This window comes from Aythya fuligula, chromosome 1, assembly GCF_009819795.1.
Source record: "Aythya fuligula isolate bAytFul2 chromosome 1, bAytFul2.pri, whole genome shotgun sequence".
In the NCBI taxonomy this organism is placed as follows: domain Eukaryota; kingdom Metazoa; phylum Chordata; class Aves; order Anseriformes; family Anatidae; genus Aythya; species Aythya fuligula.
Window position 1 is genome coordinate 164,092,101 of NC_045559.1, and position 21,581 is coordinate 164,113,681.

A 21,581-nucleotide genomic window follows, 5' to 3' on the forward strand; every position below is an offset into this window, starting at 1 on the left:
AGAGAAGCCTACATCTTAGGGTTGGAATTCTTGACGGACTCCAAACCTTCTATGAAAATGTAGATTTATTTCATATTCAAAAGGCCAAGGTCAACGTTATCACACATTGATGGGTTATCAAGATTTAGGGTCTGGCAGAAGTCTGGCTGCAGTAAATGCTATTGCTAAAAACTCTCTTAAGAAATACTGTAGTGCAACCTGTCACATTTTCTAGGTTTTGATAGTGTAAGTGTACACTACAGTTGTTGAAAGAAGTGCGGTCTTCGAATTAACCTGGTCTGTTTCCATTAAAGCTCTTGCAGAAAAGCATAAACACTTCTGTTGATGTCTTTGGATACAGGGATGGATACGGTGCCAATTATCAGTTCCATGTGTCCAGACTCAGAGGTGAATCCAGCAAAGCTTCAAGATTGTCTTCTCCCTTGGTCACTCAGGGACAGTTTCTGATGGTCTCTCTTTTGCTTCTTTTCAAGGAGCAAAGCATCACTTTTGCCCATGCTAACACTGAACACTCTGTCCTTCTCTGTGTGAGAGCTCGCCAGGTGCACTTCTTCTCTCCAGTGCCTGATGTCAACACAGCAGGGGACACGTAAAATTTCATGTCATTCTAATGTAAGGTTTTTATCAACCTTTGCCGGCAGTTATTCAAACAGAAAAATATCTGGGGGTTCCTTTTTTGTTCCACTATAGAGCATGCATGCAAGCGTAGCATTACAGCACCTACCATGCAATTGTGCTGGCATGTGATGGCAATGTTTCCAAATAGCCTATCCCACAACAAAAGGTCGGCAAGTAACCACTCAGACATACACAATGACAGACTTCCTTTCTACCTGACATGCAATCAGCTCAGAAAATGAAGACAAAAATTACTAAGTACATTTGTAAAACATAGAGTGAGAGGTGTGTGTACTAAACCAATTAAGGAAAGAATTGCTTTTTGCTGCTTTTTTCCTGGTGCACTCTTTTGGAAATTTACCTCCATATACTAATTAACCTCTGGGTGACTTTATGTAAATTAGATGGCAGTGTTGCTGTGGTAGTGTAAATGACTTAAAGTGATATAAAGTGCTTTAAAGGTAGCCAACTATGTTTCTTTTTAGTGTATTACACTATAATACGTAGACATGATCAGGCTCTCTTGGAAGGAGAGGTAGATGAGATGGAGGAGAAGAGGTAAAAAGTGATGTGAAAGATACTGGGAAGATACATGAGTTCACAGGCCATGTCCCCTGCTGGGTCCTGGGATAAACATGACCAGGACCACCAGCTCAATGCAGCTGTTCAAACTGACATCACCTCAGAACCTCGTCTTATACACTGAAAATAGATATTAGGGATATTAACTGGGGACCTGGTGCCATTGGTGGTGGTGGAAAATTAATTTCGGTAACCTCAGCCAGGAAGTATAACTTAGGGAAACAGGTGATCCATTTCTCTTATGATGACATACTGCGCAATTAGTTTTCTTGGGGGTCTGACACATGGGGATGACAATTTTGTTTTTGTGTGTGGGAAATTTAACTAAGGGGAAAATGGCTGGATTTAAAAAAGACTTGCTTTTACTTCTGAAAGATTTGACAATTAGCCTTGGGGAACCAGTGTTGCCCACAATTACCCAAAGTATTTTGGGCAGCAAGTACATGGGGAATGACTAAATCAATGTCAAGAGAGACGGAGGCCACAAGGAAGCAAAATGTGCTTCTCAGTGTTCTCTGAAGTGTGTGGCACAAGAAGATATATGAAAATGCCAATTAAATTTATAAATCTCTTTTAGGATGGGATGCATCAGACCCTAGAGATGAGTATCTTCCCCCATTCAAGAGGGGGTAAGGGTGTTTGGTCCCGATGTAAATACCTACAGTCCACATTTAGTCTGAAATATCCCAGTCCCTCAGGCAAGCACATCTAATATTGGGAACTGTGCTGGGAGATAAGGGAGGTAGGGGATATATCACCCAGGTGCCCGCTGTATGTTATTATTATTCATAACATATATTGAAGCATTGTACATTAAAATGTGCTTATTACACACTGTATTACATGCCACGCATATATTACTGTTGGAGTACCACCACATCATTTTGAGAAAATGTGAGCTGATTCAGCCCATAGCTAAGGTGCTCGACTTGTGGAGAGGGTACCTGGCTGTGAATCGCAATCCTATAAAGCTGTTTGCTTGCAGCCCATGCTTAGGCACTTTAAGTCCTGAGATGAGGGAGATGCTACTATATAACTGTTTTCTGTCATTCTTCTTGGTTAGTTTAAGAGGCTTCCTGCTCAGTTCTCTGGCTGTTGTGGATCTGAGGCACCTAATTCTCCCCATGATATATACAGAATTGATATTTCACACTGCATGTTATGAATTCAGTACCAGGAGCCTACAAGTTATATGCGGGGAAACTGAGTATTGTCATGTTGTTTGTAGATGCAAAGCCAGGTGTCTGAAAGTTAAGCACAGTAGCAGCTAGCCTGTAGGCTTGCAAATTTTGCTGGGTTCAGCCTGTCGTCTGTGAAACACGGAAGCATCTGGAGCAGTGCCAAATAACTGTCTGGTTACCATCTATATCGAAGAGTAAATTCTCGTGCTGAGAGATTTACTTTGAGACAGTCTGGGGGAAAAGAAAAAAGAGGGGGGGAATATTTCAGGGAAATATTAAGGAAAAATTATGTCATCAATTCTATCATAATAGCATTATGCAAAGCTCTAAAATGCTATTAGATGCATGAGGTTTTGGTATGATGGGGAGGCAGGTGTGGTTATAGCTGTGATGATGATGAGGGAAATAGGCGGCAGCTTCCTCCTCGGGTCATCCTGACCACTGAAGTCTCCCCATTTAGACTACTGGGAGAGCAACCTGCTCCACCCACTCTTTTCTTCAGAAACCACTTCCCTAATGAAGTGTGAATACATAAAATTCTGGAATTTGGTGAGGAAATTTCGAAGATACAGCCTCCCTTTGCCGCTGTCTGCCTCCCTTTTGCTGAGAAGAAATGTTGAGTCTGCAGCACCCCGACACAGAGGAGCCCCTGGCTCTGCAATGCACTTACAAACCTCCACCCACCAGAGCCTGCGTTTCTTCACGTCTCGGTGGCACAGGCAGGTTCCCTCCAGGCTCCCGTGCTTGGAAAGGAGCAAAGAAGAGGAGTGGAGGCCCTGAACACCGGGGCTGTGGGGTGTGTTGCAAGCAGCCCCGGGCTGTCCAGCTTCAGTGTAACTTTGCACTGTTACACAAGACAGACAAAAGACGTGGTAGCAGAGGAGGGGCACTCCTGATATGCTTTAAAAATGACAAGCGTGCTCAAGAGAAAACACGCAGCAGACTGAAGGAAAAGGACGAAGCTGCCTTTTCTCTCTACCCCACGGCTGGCCTCATGCTCCGGTGTGTTTCCATGGAGGCTGTTGCTGTCACTGCATGGCTCATGCTAGAGTGTCACATTGGATGGGAGCCAGCTCAACAAGAAAAATAAAGTGAGTTTTTAAGAGGTAACGTGGTAAATGTTCTTCTCAGTCTGGCTACCAATATGTGCTGTCTAGCCTGAGGCGCACAGCACATATGGGTGAAGCTACTGAAGTTTGGTACTTTTAACTTCTCAAGTCAATTATTACAAAACCAAAAGATACACATTAGACTAATTGAGAGGGGAAAAAAAAAAAAAAAAAAAAAAAAAAAAAGTAGGTAAGAAAAGGCAAGGCCTAGCAATCCGATCTCAACAGACTGTCACTGACAATTTCTGAATTCTTATTCCAGGGCTTACAGGCTTTTCCACATACTGGGGGATTTTCCCTGCTGATCAGGCACAGGCAGAGCAGGCAGCTGTTCACAGCGGCAGACTGGGTTGCAGAGCAGCCCAGACAGGCTGATGGTGCCCAGGCAGGTGACAGTGTCCAGGGCAGTGGCAGATGCTGGCATTTGGGCCACCTGCTTTGGGCAGCTGCACTGGTACTGCTGCCCTCCCGCTCTCCCAGCAGCAGTCTGGCTCCAGCTCCTCCTTCTGTGCTGGAAATTCAATTTTACCTCTACTGCTGAGGCTCAGAAGAGCTCTGATGTTAGGTGCTCCACCGAGAATTTGACCTGCCCTCCTGGGGGGCTGTGTCAGAAAGGGCAACTTTAAAATCAGGATATAGGTGATGTCTGCTCTTGGGAAATCTGCTCTTCTCTCACTTAAGGTCTTTCAAGGCACTTCAGCAGTCATTTCACGGTGTGCCCCTGGGCTTCTGGGACAGCATCACAACCTCCTTCTCTTTCTCCCATCTGTCAGCTCAGTAGTGACAATAGGGCAGACTGGAGTTCCTTTCAGCTCATTCGATTTCTATGGCTAGCATTTGCCAAGTGCTCAACCGTTTGTAGAAATCATGTCATCAGTTGTCGTTAGAAAGAGAATTGATAACTGGTATTTTCTGAGCCATGCAGCCACTCAAATTCAATCTCTTAGTTTTTGTTTGTTTGTTTGTTTGTTTTTCTAAAAAAAAAAAAGGAACAAAGAAAAAAAAAAAAAAAAGACAAACAAACCATGATGTTAATTAAGAAATTGCAACAAAAAGATGCTTATGTTTTTCAGCTGTTAGACTGATACTCAGTGGCACAATGATTAATAATCTGTGAAATTCCCTGTTTTAAAAAATGATTATGCAACCCACCCAAAAAATGTATTCATCTGACATGTAATATGTATAACTGAGTCCAGATGAAGCTTCTTAATGCTTGTGAGCCATCAACCTTTAATCCAGAAAGCATAAAATACAGACAACTCCATGATAATTGACATGCCCATTATGTCCAGGTGCAACAGTAGGCATTGCAAGCCCAGCTAATAAAGCAGAGGTGTTGAAAAGAAGCATTTTCCCCATGTCCCAATTCCATTCTGATTCTGCATCTTTTCCATTCTTGAGGTTGGGCAAGTATCATCAGAATCCAAGAGATTCTGGTACTCAAAAAGCTATGTTGTATGGCCTTGAAATCAAATAAAAGTTATCAACGTGAATGTCTAAGTTATACAAGAATGTGTCTGCAAAACAGGGTGAAATATGGGAATGGAGAAATGCTGTCTGAGTAAAGAAAAAGCATCTAAGTGCTTATTTGCTTGGAGATTTATTCTGTTGTAATTTATTTATTACCTCCATGGAGAACAAAGAACTTTGCTGAATTAAAAACAACTGGGAAAAAATAAAACGCATGTGGCAAAACACTTATGGCAAAACATAACTTCTTGAAAATATTTGTTATATCTAACACCTGACAAGAAAAACAGAGAAGATTGTTATGATAATATCAGCAAAGAAGACATCCCAGGTGTGTTTGGCTGCCTACTAAGTAGGAAATCAGATACATTTGAGGCACACAGCTGAATGTGCTCCATTGCTAAGCTGTCTGTGGAACACTTCTCAATCATGTGTACAAAACCCAAGCACTTCTACAACATTTCTTCCAGCTTTGAGCCTGGAAAGGTCCCCCAGTGCAGAATCTCCTTTGTAGGCTGTTACCTGTTACAGGGAACAAATTAGATGCAGCTGATTTTGCAGAGAACCTGCGAAGTGCAACATCTCTAGGAGCCACAGAGAAAGCGACACGGTGGGAGCTTCAGGGAAAATTTCGAAAGACTGTCCCATGCCAAGTCACTATCTTACCAAAAGAGATGTAGTGACTTTAATGCTCATAGGGCACAGTAGGTCTCTCTTTATAAAGCACTAAGAGATCACTAATTTTGATGTCTCCTGAACAAACAAACAACACAGTATTCAATATGGTGAGCTGAGATAATGGAATCCAACACAGAGCTTAAAAAGATGTAAGAAGTTTTCTCAGAGTGCTTTTTAAGTCCCATCAACTCAGCTGCAAACTATGGAGTTTTGAAAGGAAAATCCAGAGCAACCCATTCCATTCCTAGTCTTGGAATTGACATGGTGTCCAGAGCCAGGAAGTGCTTTTCTCCATTTCTTTTTTCTTACAAAAATACTAACCAAACACTGGAGAGCTGCAAAAAAAACCAGAATTTTCTCTCCCAAAACATGTTCCTTGATAACTTCCTACTCCCCATTACCTTCTGCCAATGTCAGATTACACTAAGTAAGTAACTGTCCCTCCTGTTGTTCTAGAGGTAGTTTCTTAACTAAGATCATAACGCTTTAATGGCTCTTCCTAAAAGAAGGCAACTTTCAAAAACTAAAAAATAAAATAGTTCATGATCTCAGTCCAAGGTTATATAAAGGGCACACAGCTTTTAGATCAAGGGAGTAGAGCTTTAATACTACACAGCCCCACTTTCCTAGAATATGTATCTTGGCAACATTGCTAATCTAAATCTGGCAAATTGAATATTTTGATCTCTATCCCTGGAGAAAAACATACACCTATTATATTAGATTATAATTTTCCTCTTTTGTGCAGCGTAGCTGAACTACTCTCCACTATGCCCTTTATTATACCGGAGAGGCTGTACAGTATACACTAAGACTGCCATTTATGCAGTGACCTAGGTGTTTGGTTTTTTTTTTAGGAGAGTGGGCTGAAGGAAAAGATTCCCTAATCGTCTGTCTAAGAACAAACAACTGGACTATACAAAATACAGGAAAGCACAAATGTTGCTTACATTATGAAGCTCTGATTTTCATACCTGAGGAATATTACTGTCGATGTTTCAGTGAGTCACATGAGATGTGGTAATGTCACTTGTGAGTCATGTTTCTGTGTTTCAAAGTGGCCATTTTGGTTAATGGCCACCTAGAAGTTGACTGTAAGATACCCTAGCATTTGATGTGACAGGCCCATACATATCAATACGCTTTATAACTAGATTTAAAGAAACAGAAGCTGATGTCCTTGCAGCAAACAATTTGCAATCTAAAGCTTGATGACCATGGCTCTCAGAAAGAAGGGCAAGCACCATTTACTTGTGTTGAGCCTTACACCAATTTGGGCATACAAGGAGCTAAGGAAGTACTTGAGTACTTGGCAGAGGATCACAAGCTGGATTGCAAGACAGCAACCGTAACCGAAAGGCTGTATCTGCTGATGTGGTCAATTCCTTGGAAGAAAGAAAAAAGAAAAAAAAACAAAAACAAAAACACATTTACGTGCCTTTATACAAAAGGGAAGGCTTGTGAAAGAAATTAGCAACACAATCCCTCAACTGCAGGTATTTGAATTGATTATCTGTCAACCCAAAGGTTTCCCCAAGTTCAGCAAATGAACACGATCTGTCTTCTAAAATATATCATGTAATTTGTTAAAGCTTTTTGTCTAACCATGCATCCCAAACAAAAAAGCACTTAGTTTTTGGTTTGGATAGTAAGATTGACTTTTTTTTTCATTTATTTGATTTTTTTTTTTAGTTAAAACATTAAATAAAAACTGAAATGGAATACACAATAGGTAACTTAAGAATGCTTTTTTTTATAACTGGTGTTAATTTAAATAACAATCTCTCTCAATATTCAGCACATTGCTGATTTATTTCAGATGTATCTTTATTTGTTTCAGGCTTGCATTGTTAAAATATGCTATTGATTTTCTGTTTTCTTTTGTTCTGAGGTTCCAGTGTGCTCTCTGCTGGTGATGCCATTCCCCATTTTGAAAAACAAACGATTCATTATTGGTTAAGTAAAAAACAAAAAGGCAAGACAAAGCTAAACGTAGAAGTTGCTAAACTGCTTTCAAGAATATTTATTTGGCTATTTGCTGGATTAGGATCTAGGATGAAATGCAAATAGGACAATAGCTACTGGGGAAAAATGATCAAGAAAACACTGTATCAGTGGAGGGCTGATATAGGAGAGGCGAGAAGCTGAGGAACATGATGTAGAGATTTTATCAGGTGTTCTTTTTGATAAGTTTTAGGAAACTCCATTAAAGGAAAAAGACTGAAAATAACCATATGGGATTGTAAGTGGTGGTACTCAATAACAATGAATTAGTAATACTGGTTTGCAGACAATATGGCAGACCTGGAAAAGGATTAGGGAAAAAAAGTCTTTCATTTGTTTACACAAGTAAACATAACTGTTGGGCCTGTGAAAAAGCAAATAACCAAAAATGTTCCACTGGCTGATTTGTTCTCCTGGCTTCCAACATTACGTTTTTCTATTTTTAGAACTGAATAGAGCAAGGCACTTGAAAAAAAAAAAAAGTTTCTTTTTCAAAATTTAAGACTCTTGTTTCTGAAAAAAATGGCATGCTAAGAAGTCCCATTGGTTAATAGAAAAATTCAAATTATTTCTCTAAAGAGAAAAAAAAAAAAAAAAAGAATAAAAAAAGAAATGGGAAATCTGTAGAAACACTAAATGTTTTCAAAGTATTCCTGTGTTAAAAATTTAAGCCAGAACATTTTCAAACAGACAACGAATGCTCAGCTTTGTTAATCTACAGAAGAATGGAAACAGAGGGGTCAGGTATATGGAGTGAGCCAAGATGGTGATTTAGTATGACAGCTTTTCCATAAAAGCATGTGATTGAGAACTACATTTCTCTATAAATCTGTGATATACATCAAATACTAATGTGTAATATCCCTACTTCTATATCAATCTATTGATATATAATCATGTAATACATTTTTCCCGTGAATGTAGCTACATATTTTTGCTTTAGAAACTGCCCTGCAAATTCATGCATACGGGTAATAGTTCTCAGCAGCAGGCAACAGACCATGCAAACAGCCACCATAGAACATAATGAAGCTCATGGAGAACAAATTTTATCACCAAATGTCAGTGAGGCAACTTCTCTTCTAGATGATTTCCTTAGATATTTTAGATAAATGAATAAAATATTTCTTAAGTGTGATAAAATAAATACTGATGTGTTAAAATATTTTATCTGAAATCCAATGGAAATGAGCTTCGTCTGCTTCTTGGGGCACAGCAAGGTGCATAACATGATATTTCTCTGTTACACACCTTATCACACTGTCTACATGCAATCTTCTTCCCGCTATCACCATTCATTTTTCATGTGCCAAGTATTCATTAATCCTTTAACCTCGGTAGGTGAAAACCAGTTTTTCTCTGTAGAACACTCAAGGCTGGGAAATCATTGCTCCCTGTTCCAAGTGGTTAAGAAGGATGAATGCTAACGCTCGTGTTTTTTTATTGATAAATCTGAATATAAGCTACAAATCTACCCAGGGAGTGTTTCCAGCACAGTTCTATAGTAGCCTACTTCCTATGGGATTGCATATTTTATCTTTTAAAATATGGTGTTACAATGTTAACTTTTGACTTGGGTAAAATCTTCTGAAAACTAATGAATCACATATGTAATCTCTGGTGAGCTTGTGGAGCTGGTTCTATACGTGAAGTAGTAATATAAAGAAATATGTTGTTCAGGTCATTAGACTGTATTTTAACTCCATGCTCAGTTTTCTCCAAAGGAAATGACTGCACTAGAGACAAAATAATAGCAAATCACACCTAATCTCCTTTATAACTTGCAGAGACGTATATTTATATACACTGCTAGGTGGACTTCTGTTTATATCCGTTTTAACATTTCTTATTTGCTATTCTGTCTTTTTTAACCTTGTGAAAATCGAGATAAGATGCAGGGAGAAATAGCGAGGGGGTTACGTTACCTAAACCGTTCCAGCCAAAAGGCGGCCGAGGACCATTTATAGGTCAACGAAGGGGAGAGCGCATGCAGCGGTGCATGGATGTATTTCAGGCAGTTGGCATGAAACGCGCTAAGGGAGCAGACTTTGGTTCTGGTTCCTCAGGCTTCCTGAGCAGCTACTGGGGAAAGCAGCAAACATGAGTTTGTATTTACTGAAGGCAATAGCATTTAAGCAGTAATTATTTACCTCAGCTCAGCCTGGTTTTCTGTGTAAATATGCACACCCTCCAGACTTCTACAAACACGCTCACGCAGCAGGCCCCTCTACTGGACAAAGAGTCGCTCTTTGCCTATTTCATTCGCCCAACTGCTGCTATGAAAGCTTCAGGGGTTACAGTCGGGGATCTGCTGGAGCTGCTGAGCCGTGCTCGAATGCGAGGGGGACTCGCAGCGAACTTTCTGTTTTCAACATGCTCCGACCCTGCTGAAGGCCAGGACCCAGCATGACACACCAATTGTCGTGAAGGCCACCAAGCTTCCTCAAACTGACTTCCACACGCTGCCCAGAAACCATCTTAGCAGCCGGGGCTGGTCACAGCTCACCTGCGCTCTGGCCGTGCTATATTTCCTCCCTGCAACAGGAGGCAGAAAACAGCCTCATTGGCTTCACATTATTTACAAGACTCTCTGACCCAAGGAAATCCCTAGGGAACTAGTTAGGGCCGCTCAGTAGCTCCGACGCTGGACAAACATGGGCCAGGGTGTTTCCACCAAAACATTTAGCTGCATAAGCATGCATTGGTAAGAAAACTTTTGAGAAGAGATAGGGATTTACCTCTCTAAGTTTAAAGACAACCTCAGGATTTACATTTTCGTTTCCTATCAAGTTTAGAGTAATTATTTCAAAACACAATGAAGAGTTTTTCACAGAGTTTAATATTTTGGAGGGTTTCTTTTCTCCATGTGCTGCTACTTAAAGCCTTTGCGACCCAGCAGGCCTTTATGCGGGCCAGTCTGCCCCTGAAGGAATCCCTCAGCCAGCCGAGGCGCGGCTCAGCCTCACGCAGTGACCTCCACGAAAAAGAAACAACCCCAAAAAACCAACAACAACAACTAAAAAAAAAAAAAAAAAAAAGAGAGAAAAGAAAGAAAGGAAAAAAAAAAAAAAAACAGCAACCCACCCTCACGGGCTTCTCAAGCGTTAAAAATAAAGGGAGCAGGAGGGGAAGGCGGGCAGGGCCGAGCCGGCCAGGTGCCCGGGCAGGGCTCTGCCCCCCTCCCTCCCTCCATCTCCCCTCATCCCTCCCGGCCCCGCTCCCCCCTCAGCGCCCCCGGGGCGTTCCCGTCGCCACCCCCGGAGCCGAGGCGCGGCCCCTTTCCCCCCCCCGGGAGCCCGGCCGCCGGTGGGGGCGCTCCGCCCGCCGCCCAGCACAGCGGGGCCGGGCCCGGCGGCTCGGCGGGGCCCTTTGTGTGTGAGGGGAGCGGCGGCGGCTGCCGCCCCGGTGCGGCGGCGGTGGGCGAGGCGAGGCGAGGCGAGGCGAGGCGGCGCCGGGAGCCTCCACCCCCGGGCCGCCCTGCCCGCGGCTCCTCATGTGACGCGGGTAAGTCGGCGGCCAGCGCCGCGCTTCCCCCCGTTGCTGCTGCCCCCATTCATTTCCCCGCAGCGGCGGCCGGCCGCCGGGGAGAGCCTCTGCCCCGGCCCCCGGGAGGGAGCGGGGGGGGGGGGGGGACGGGCAGACGGAGCCTGGCGGACGGACGGACGGACGGACGGACAGACAGAGCCGGGGGGACCCCGAGTCGGGGGAAGGAGGCGGCTGCTCTGCGGCTCCTGCTCAGGTCTGTGCCGATTCCGTTTCTTATCAGAATAAACAGAACGTGTGCTCTATGATGATTTTTTTTATGTTTTTTTTTTTTTTTTTCTTGTTGCCGTCCCAGTCAGCTTTCTTCTTAAAAAAAGAAAAATAAATATATATGATAACCGCTCGCACGAAGTGAAATCGTTGAAGAACACGAATAAAAAGGGGTTTATTTGGGGGGTGCCGATCGGAGCGGGGCGGAGGCGGCAGCGGGGCCGCGGGGTCAGCGGCTGCCGGCCGGCCGGGGGGGGGCTGCGGCGGCCGGTACCGGCCCTACCGGGGCGGGGGGCCGCCCGCCCCAACTTTCCCTCAACTTTCCTGCTGGAGGGGAGAGGGGACACCCACACCCCAAAATAATAATAATAATCATGATAATTAAACAAAAAAAAGGCAGCGAGCGGCGTGTTTGCAGTGCGGGGGTCGGGGCGCCGAGCCCCTTTGTGCTGCCCCCCTGCCACCGGGACCGGGCTGCGTGTGTGGGGGTAGCGCGCACCCCTGTTACCCGCTCTCACCCTTATTACCCGTCACTGAATAAATACACGTCTAAAAAGCCACGCTGTGTGCCGTCAGCTGGCGGCGAGGGGGAGCGGAGGGCTGTATTTACATTAAAAGCATGTGCACGGGGCGCCGGGGGGGGGAAGGACAGGGGGACACGGCCGGGGCTGCCCGCCGCCGGCACCGGGGTGGCACCGGCAGCGCTGGCTCTCTGCTTATAGGATCCCTATAAATATACGTATTACATATTTATTTATTTATTTTTCTCCCTTCTCGCGGGGGTGTGATAGCCGGCGAGCAGCCTTTGCAGACCTTTCCGCGGCGGTCGCTTTTGACAGCGCACCGAAACCTTCTCGCGTATATACACACACACGTATATATATAAATAGATATAAGTAAATAAAATCCCAAATATATTACGTACTCGGGAGCAGAGCTGCTCGATGCGAGGTGCTGGAGATAAGTTGGCTTACATCATGGTTTAGCTCAAGCCTGTTAAATTCTGCTAGCCTTTGGCAGCCCCCGAATAAGTAAGTAAACCTTTTTTTTTTTTTTTTTTTTTTTTTTATTTTTATTTCCGCCGTTTTCTTGGTATTCTCCTATTTTACCATCATAAATAAACTAGATTCTTCTTGCTATGTATTTTTTTTCCCCTTTTCGTCCCCCGTTTTGTCTCGCCGCGGCAGGTAGCCGCGCACGGTCGGCGGCAACTTGGCGGGGCTGCCTCTCGCAGCCCTGGCATCTGGGCTCCATTTTCTGGCCGCCGGTCGGTGCCAGCCCCGAGGCGGGCGGCAGCGCCGGGCCGGGCCGGGCCGGGCCGCCGGCACAATTTCCCTCACGCCGCCGGGCCGCGGCTCTCCTGCCATTTTCGCCTCCTCTTCCGAAGGGGAGACGCGAAAATCCCTCGCTGATGGGACGCGACCAACTTGAAGCCGCTGGCTGGGCGCCTGGCGTCCAAGAAGCGGAGACCCCCGGTCCCCCAGCCCCGGACATCACCCCGGGACCGTTCCTTCTTCTCTCCTCTTTTCCTCTCCCTCCATGGATTGAAGGGGCAGGCAGCCACAGAAACACCTCTTTCTTTCTTTATTTTTTTTTTTTTTTTTTTTTTTTTTTTCCAAGCCAGCCTTTTCCTTAGGTTACAGGCAGCTTCATGAGGTGCCTTGTATATATATATATATATGTATATATTTTTTTTCCTTGTACCTTCCCAATTCATGGAGTTGCGAATAGCATTTAAAGAGGGCTGTGGAAAAAAAAAAAGAAAAATCCTGTTTTCTCTGCTGTCTCCCAGCATTTGGCTGCAGGGAGGACATAGGAGATATGCTGAGGGGCGTTAGAGGAGTGATTGCTCGTGCGCTAGAGGGGCTGGAAGGAGTTTGGGATTTGGGAGGTGCTGTTTGGTTTCTGCTTCTGATAATGAAGCAATGTCAGACATGTAAAAAGGGGGATGGGAGATGAGGTGTTACTTTTTTTTTTTTTTTTTAACATGTATATCTATTTCCCCATCAATACTTAATGACAGTATTTCTAGGCCTACCCCCTCTCTTGTAGAAAATCCTTTGCTGAAAAGGTCCTTAAGATCCCAAGAGAGGCTGGAAGAATGTTTGTAACAACTTTGAAAAATAAACTTGAAGATTCCAGGACAGGCTAATCATGTGGTCCTCTGCCAGGTATTTCTGTCGGGATTGGCCGGATCTGACTGTGTGCGATCTGAGCTTCGCTTCTGGAGAGAGATTTAAATATTTAAATGTTGCAAGGTTGAACTAGTTCTTCTGCCATGAAGTGGTAGAAGGGCTTAGGCTGCAAAACCCTGTGGTAGGAATCAACTTTCTGTTCAGTCTTGAGTCCACAGACCAACACTGTGCATGGCTGTACCTGCCAAAATTGAATAGAAATACAGGCCATGGTTTTTGAGTGAAATGTGCAACATCTCTCCCAGGTATTCAGGATGCTCTTGACCGCACCGTGGTGTTACAGAAGCCCTCTGAAATTGGGTGCATGTTTTGGCGCTAAGGGTGTCCTGTTGTTTAGATTTTGGGCAGGTGTCTGGGTGACCTGAGTAGCTTATCAAACAAAGGGAAGGCGTGTGCCTTTTCTAATCACTGGGTGAGCAGTGCCTGCTGACGCTAGCCTTTCTGATGTTATAGTGCTGCTGTCTTCAAGCTTCAGGTCACTGGGTCCACTCTGTGGGCATCCTGCCACCACTGGCACCACCTTCCAGGATGGCCAACCTCCTTGTGTGTTTTTTAAGGAAATAAGTGTCATTTGTGTTGTGTAATGGGTCTGTTCGGTTCAAGATGGGTTTTGACCAAGCCTTTGCTCAACTAAAAGATATAAACGCCTTATTCAGGGTCTCATTAATGAAGCTGAGGAAATACTGATTTTCCCTGAGGTATTCCATTTGTGACTTGCGAAGAATTGTGTCTCGGTTTATTTTGTTGGGAGATGGTTGTGGTTTGCCTTTCCTTGACATAAATATAAAGAGAAACAAAAGCCCAAATTTCTCAAAATGGAAATTTCAATTTTAGAAAAGCTGAGATGGATCCGGTGCTGAGACTTTGACCTTCTCAGCTCCTGACTGGTGGTTGTTTACTACAGCTGCAGCTGTGCGTCTTTGAAAGAGGAGGAGCCACAAAGGCAAGCATGCTCACTTTCCCCACCTAACAAGAAAACGTAGATAGAGGCATGATGTTGAAAAGTTGAGATGTAAAGAAAAGTATTAAGCAAAGTTTGTGTTTTCCTTTACTTTTGTGTGGGGTATGCCGTGTATCTGAAAGACGAATTTGGAGTTTTGAAAGTGCAAACATGAAAGCATGAAATTACTATGCTTCCTATGCAGTGAAATTTATTTATTTATTTTTATAAAAAATATGCTTATGGTAGAAAAGAGAAATGCTTTTATGCTGTAGTACTAAAGACACTTTTAACAGTGTTAGTCAATCAAAAGCTCCGTGTAACCTTACCCTGTGAGAACGTACTGTTCAACTACTGAACTTTAGACAGACCTCCTGTTTCAGCTAAATGAATTTTTCTCTTAAGTCAGTAGTAAATGTGAAAATAAATGAGCAACAAGGGTTATTTTTGAGGATTTATTGTGACTGTGATAAATGTACACTTAGCTATAAACAAAAACTACATTGACAAACTTGACAGGAGTGTTGGCTAGACCTAGTACGTGTGTGTAGCCCAGTTGTGAAAATGGCTAAAATTGGACCATTGTGAGGAAAATTGTGTTGTCTCTTTTGGTTTATGATAAAACTGTGCTGGTGCTCTTGCATTTGCATATGGAAGCCCTGTCCTGTGTCGAAGGCCTGCTTAGATTTGGTACCCTAAAATGTATGAACTTTCTCCTACTTTCTTGAAGTTTGGTGTGACTGCTCTAAGTTTACTCTGAATTCGTGCTTTCGTGTTTGCTCCCATGCGGTAACTATAATATAAAAACAGTAGAGTATTCTTTAGTTTTATATACCATTTGGAGGCACAGAATTCTTGAAAGAATACTGAGAGGCAGAAGGAAGAGAAAAATCAAGGTGGCTTTGCTGAGAAGTCAGTATATTTACACTGTATATAACACTGCGCTTTTGTGGACTTTTCCTTTCTTGATTCCAATGTACAACCTCTTGGTATTTTTCAGAAAGCATAATATGGACTGTGAACTAAACCAAAAACTATAATATAAGAATATATTTTGTATTTATGTCTGCTGCAAAATAGTGTGATTCGAACTGAGATGTCTTTAAAGTATGGCTATGCCTTCATCATGTAACTATTTCTCTCTCATTTCCTGCATTTTTGGGCAGGGATGGTGGCATAAACCATCCCAGTGTTGCTCAACTGAAATATATATGGTAAAACTTGGCTCAGGAGTGAATGTATGGACTCGTTTAAAATATTTTCAAGGACTGCAGTTGGCACAGGCCAGTGTGTAAATGTGGGTATTTATTTAAGAGAAGCTCTCTGCTTGCTGTGTTCCCTCTTTGGAGCATTACAGGGTGGAGAGGACTCTGAAGTTAAGCTTGTCCCATCAGTTGCTACAGGAGGCCCCTCATGGCCTCTGAATATTGTGTGTAAAATGAGTCGAGTGCTGGATCCTGTGGTGTTGACTCTTCCTCCCCTTCAGGGATCTTCCTTACCTCCAGTTTTGATTCTTTGTGCTGTTTTTCTTCATGCACTTTGTGTCTGCGCGCATCAGCTCCTTTGTCAGAGGAGCCTCCTCAGCAGCAGGTGTAAGGGCAAGACTTGACTAGGTGATAGGTTGCTGACAATTGTTATTATTGTTATTAAGTCTAATAAAACCACAAAGTTAAGGATGTGAATGCTAAGGTATATCAGAACTGAAGCTGCATGTGTTAGGGTCAAGGGAGATGACCCTTAACAGTTAAAGAGTATTTTAACAAAAAAAGTTTGCCAAGACCGTTGTAGCTTGACATTTCCTCTGAATGCAATCCTAACAATGTCTGTATGTTTTTTTAATCTCCTGGTTTGTTTATTTGTTCATAGTGTTTTTTTTTTCTTTTTTTTTTTTTTCCTTTTTATTTATTTATTTATTTTTTTCCTGGAGCACTGAGGAAACGCATTTCCTTGTGTGCAATGGTGTTTTTCCTTTTGTGGGTCGCTGGTAGCGCTCACAGTGACTGGCTTTGGAGTCGCAGCACAGACCAGCACCACTTGAGTTAAAGCATGTCTGGTTAGCAGTAGCAAGCTTTTGTCCTCTGTGTGAACCAGCATTCAGAGGGGGAATGAAGTACGCTCTTTGCTAACGGCTGGCATGGTATTCGCTACATAGCACGATGGGACTCAGAAATCCCCAGCTTTGTTCCTGGCCATGGGGTGAGTATGTTCTCGTTGTTTAAACACCGAACAATCAAATGCATGACCTTGGACATCAGTGCAGCAAAGGGGATAATTAATCAGATGATGTGTCGTGTTGGAGACCCGAGTTCTGGTCCCAGTTTTGTCAGGTGTCATCTAGGATAACCGCTTGGTTATCTTCTCTGTAAGGTGCAAGCCACGATGCTAACTTACAGTTAGTGTGAGGCATTGTCTGGTGGCCAGAGCTGCGAGGAGCACAAGGTTGTGAATGCCAGCACTGATCCTGCTGGCTACCTAAGGATAGTTTCTTTCTCTGCCTTGGCCCTAAAGTCCCATCTGTTTCCTGGGGGCTTAGCCAGGTCTGCAGAGCAGGGACCACTGTGATGCCTGCTGGCCAGGTTGCTGCAGCTGATGCAAGGAGATCTGGGGCCTGGGTGCAGAGTTGGAGATCTTGCCAGCAAGCCTCTGGAAGTCTTCCTGGGCACCTGCGAGCTGTAGTTGTCAGCTACAGTGCTCAAATTGCAACGTGCTGGCTGTGGTAAAGGCAACTCTGGATCCCTATCAGTTTCTGTTGGGAAAATACCAGTCGTCTGTGGATCCCCGAGGGAGAATCTTTCCAAACAAAAATATTCTTAATTATTTTTTAGACTTTTCCCCATTACCAAAATAGTCAAAGATACCTGATGTATTCTTGAAAACGTTCAAATCTAACTGTGCAGAAGCAGACACTGAGAATTTCAGCTGAAATGACTGAAGTTTGTTAAATGACATAACATAGAATTAGAAATTTGTAATATCAAAAACTGACTAGGATTGTTGTCATCTACTGTGAAGGTTATTTTTTTTTTTTTTCCATGGAAATAGCATTTTCTGATGAAGTGCTAAAAATTCAGGACAGTTTTCATAGCAGATGTGATAACACGTGGTCATCCTCGTTAGCCATAGAGGTATTTAGAATTAATCATTATTAATTGCCAGTTCTTCCGTGGAAAGAAAGAAGGATGACTGTGAGTATTATTCAGTAACATCTGACATATGAATCTGGGCAGGACTTGACTTAAAATCAGAATATTTTAGAGATTTTTTTTTTTTTTTAATTCTCTGTCTTTATTCTGAGTGTGTGATGTTGGCATAAAACATTTTTGAATTAGTCTTGGAGTAAGGGTTGGCAGTGCATCTAGAAGAGCATGTAAAAAGCTATGATCGATGACACTTTAAAATCTTTTTAAGTGTTGGACAGTAGTTGGAGCTATTCCAGTTTCTTTTTCATAGAATCTTTCCGTTGCAAGAAAATTTGGGTTAAGTGGGAAATGAAAAGAGTTTCCAACAAAAACTCCCCTAAAACAGAGGTGGGGAAAATCACTCCTTTCCAGTTTCTGTCAATCAGTAAGACTTACAAAATGACTTAATTTTTCACAGATTCTATCTAGTCAATGAAATCTTTTGTATAGATGGTACCCAACAGCATTTTGAAAGGAAAACATTAACAGAATGAGTATTTTTTTTCCTCCCTTCTGAAAAGGAAAGCATGCAAACTCGGTCTAGTTGGCAGGCAGATTTGGAGGCTGTTAATTTAGAAAGCTTTGCCATTTTCACTTTTACTTTCCAGATCTATATTCAGCTAAATCAACATTTCACTAAAAATGTCTTCAACGTATATACCTGAAGAATATATAGCAGTAGTTCTGGGCCTTGCGTTTTGGGAAGATGGACAAACTGGTAACTGTGACTGTTGGGATAAAGTTTACAGTAGTCACATCAAGCAAATAATGTCATCTGTTGGGGGTGAGGAAGGGAATGCAGGTTCAATGCTCCACGTGTGTTTTTTTTGTTTGTTTGTTTGTTTGTTTGTTTTTTTATGGCTTCCATTATTTGTCAGTTAACTCACCACATGTGCTTTGAGAGTGGGCACCCTCAACCAGGCTGTGGTTTTCTTCATTAGGGAAAGCACTGGGATCTTAGCTATTTGGTACCCTAGTCATCCTGTGGGCATGTCTATCAGCAGAAAGAGATACTTGTACTTTCACATCCCTTCCAAACATTGCTAAAGTTCCACACGCATGCAGCTTTCACTGACATATCTTCTTCCTCCCCTAGAAAAATAGGAATTAAAAATAAAAGGAGAAAGTTGTCTCTTGTGATTACTTCTGACTGTGGTCAGTTTAGCTTCTTCACAACCGTGAGTTCTTGTTGCTGGGTGTTTAGCTATTGCTTCTTCTGCCTCTTGTGACATGCTGCGCTGTCTCTCCTTGGGTGAAAAATACTGTTTTCTTCCTTTTTATCATGGTGTAACCCTTCCACTGATGACCTGAATGGGACAGTCTTGTAATTAAAAGACTTCTTTAATTTGTATTCCTAGTTGGATTTTCTGGGTCCTGGGTTATTTTAAAGCCATCTTCATTTTATGAATAGCATAGCAACCTTACTCTATTTTTCCACTCTATGCTTTTTTCTTCAAAACTTTTCTTTTGGTACTGCTGTGTACACACCTGAACCTGCAGGCTAATGATGTAGTTGTCTTTTGAGCTGTGGTTGGGGTGTCAGGTGGTGATGGATGTTGTAGCTGGATTTAGCGTTAGGTATTTGACATATCCTTGTGATATGTCAAATAATATACTGTGGTGTTATAAATAGTAACATAAAAGTAGCATGAAATACCTTCATATCAGCTAAAAATCAGAAGTATGAAAAATTATGTAGGCTGAAATGTTGTCCTTATGCTATATGATGTTAAAAGTAATGCTTATAGTAGGGCTATGTAGATTGCCGTGTGCCATGGCAATCATTTGAGATGATCTAAACCAGTAATTGTCAGCGCTCTTCAGACATTATGGTGTTCTTAGTTTAAAGGCCAAACGATTAAGCTGCAGCTTTTATGAAGTTTAAGCACTGGCAACTGGGTGAAGTCTGGGAATTGCATCCTAACAAGCATCCTGACTGCACTGCGAATGCCACAGCGTGCAAGTTCCGAAGGCTTTTAAGAATTTCTGCCTGGACAAACGAGTTCACGTTGAGCCATAGCTGCCAAATGCAGTTCATTCTGATGGTTCGTAGTGCGATCACTGGTTTTGGAAACCCACCGTGTTCTGTACCTCTAGTGGGAGGTGTGCGACTTTGAAACAACTGTTAATTCGGGGATTTAGGAGTACTTCTAGGCTTTGTTCCTATAAAACTGTCATCACTGTTCTTGGTGTCTGGCATGGCTTTTCCTAACTCTGTACTGCTCTCTTCTGCCTAAATGTGAAGCCTGATGTTGAGAGGGGGGATTTAATTCCCTGTGTCATAGGCTAAAGAACACGTCAAGTTCCCCCTACAGGGTAGCATGTGAATACGTATGTTAAGTCTATATTGACTTAGTGAAAAAGACTTTGAAAAGCGTATGTTTAAATTGTTAATTGAAGAGTGAAGCTTCATTTCGAGTTCATTGCTGTCCTGAAGGATGGTTTCAAGTGATGGCTGGTTTGAAGTTTTTAGTTGATGATGGACATGCTGTCATTTAAGCAGATACCAGAAGGAACTCACCGTAAAGTCAAATTAAGTTATATTGATTGGCTTTGTGAAGTGAGGAGAAGAAAAAAAAAAGAGATCTAAGCATAGGGTTGGATTGCAAATTCATTGATTTGAAGATCAGACAAGATGGTTATGATCATCTAATTCAGTTTAAATCGAGTCATCAAAAGAATATCACCTGGACTTGGATTAAGCAAGCGTATTTTGTTGGAGCTTTAACGTTTTGTGAATACATGAGCATATCATAGAAGACATTGTGTGATGAAGAATCACCTATATTCTTTGGTAAATGGATTCAGTGATTATAATTGCCCTAATCTATATATGCTGAATTTATCCATATATTTGGCTTCCAGCCATTTAACCTTGTACCTCTGTCTCTTAAGTAAGTGGTCAACCAGTCTCCTGTCACTTTCTTCTCTGTCATTGCTTTCAGAGTTTGCATAATTGACCAATGTTTTAATTTGTAGCTGTTGAAGAAGGTGAATTGATTTAATTTGGTTTTACTTCAAAACAGCAAGCAGGAAACTTTAAGCAACCAATTCAAAGCTGATTTTGTTACTGTAATCCTAACTCATTTTTCATTTCCAGCAATGTCCATTGTCTAAAGAACATTTAGCATGCTGATACACTGCAGAAAAAGTCTTATGCCACATATGCCGATTTCTATTCGAGAAAACGCATACCCGTGTATTTAAAATTTTGTGGAGTTCATTTTTCTGAGCTTTATTTTTGGCATTTTTTAATATTACATTATGTCAATGCTGCGTTTCCTATTTACTGGATGGTTTTATTTCAATACTGACCTGTTTGAGCTGTTCTTAGGTGGAAATCAGAACTCTCGTAAACTGTAGAAAACATTGCTCAGACCGAAATAATACAAATAATTTATTTTTAATGTGCCAGGTTACTGTAAACACCATCCTAAGAAGTATTTGTGCTTAAAACTAATATTTATATTAAATAAAGGAAAAATGTAGCATAAGAAGGAAAAGTGAAACTCAGTTTCTGTTTAGAATGTACTTGAGGGTTTCAGAGCTAGTATGTATCAATCTTCAGCATATTGTTTATCTTAAGGCTGGAAGGAAAAAAGAAAGCTACCTTGTTTCTTTTGCTCCCACTAGATTTTTTTTCAACTTTTGCATGAGCTAGGTACTGGTCTGTAGTTGAATAAACTGTGGAAAAGAAGCTCTCTTACACACCTGCTTATGGATTAGTTCACTTCATTTCAGTTTTGTTCAGTCCCTGATTTATATGGGACTAGTCATGGTAATTTCTTTGAAACTTCAGTAGCGAGTGAGTACTCCTTGAATGCTGATGAAGGAAGGAATTTAAGTCATTTTTGTAATTTCAAGTTTGT

The 21,581-nt window shown here is 42.3% G+C and overlaps 1 protein-coding gene across 5 annotated transcripts in view; it reads left to right on the forward strand.

The window, feature by feature from the left end:
• Nucleotides 1-11,304: 11,304 nt before the first annotated feature.
• Nucleotides 11,305-21,581, forward strand: part of KLF12 (Kruppel like factor 12) — a 243,667-nt gene continuing 233,390 nt past the window's right edge. For 4 of the 5 annotated variants that reach the window (XM_032192667.1, XM_032192689.1, XM_032192698.1 and 1 more), the window contains exon 1: nt 11,305-11,384. The gene's annotated coding sequence lies outside the window, so the exon portion shown is untranslated. Of the gene's footprint in view, nt 11,385-12,379; nt 12,430-21,581 lie in introns of those variants that run through there. The other variant, XM_032192678.1, reaches the window with a different exon arrangement.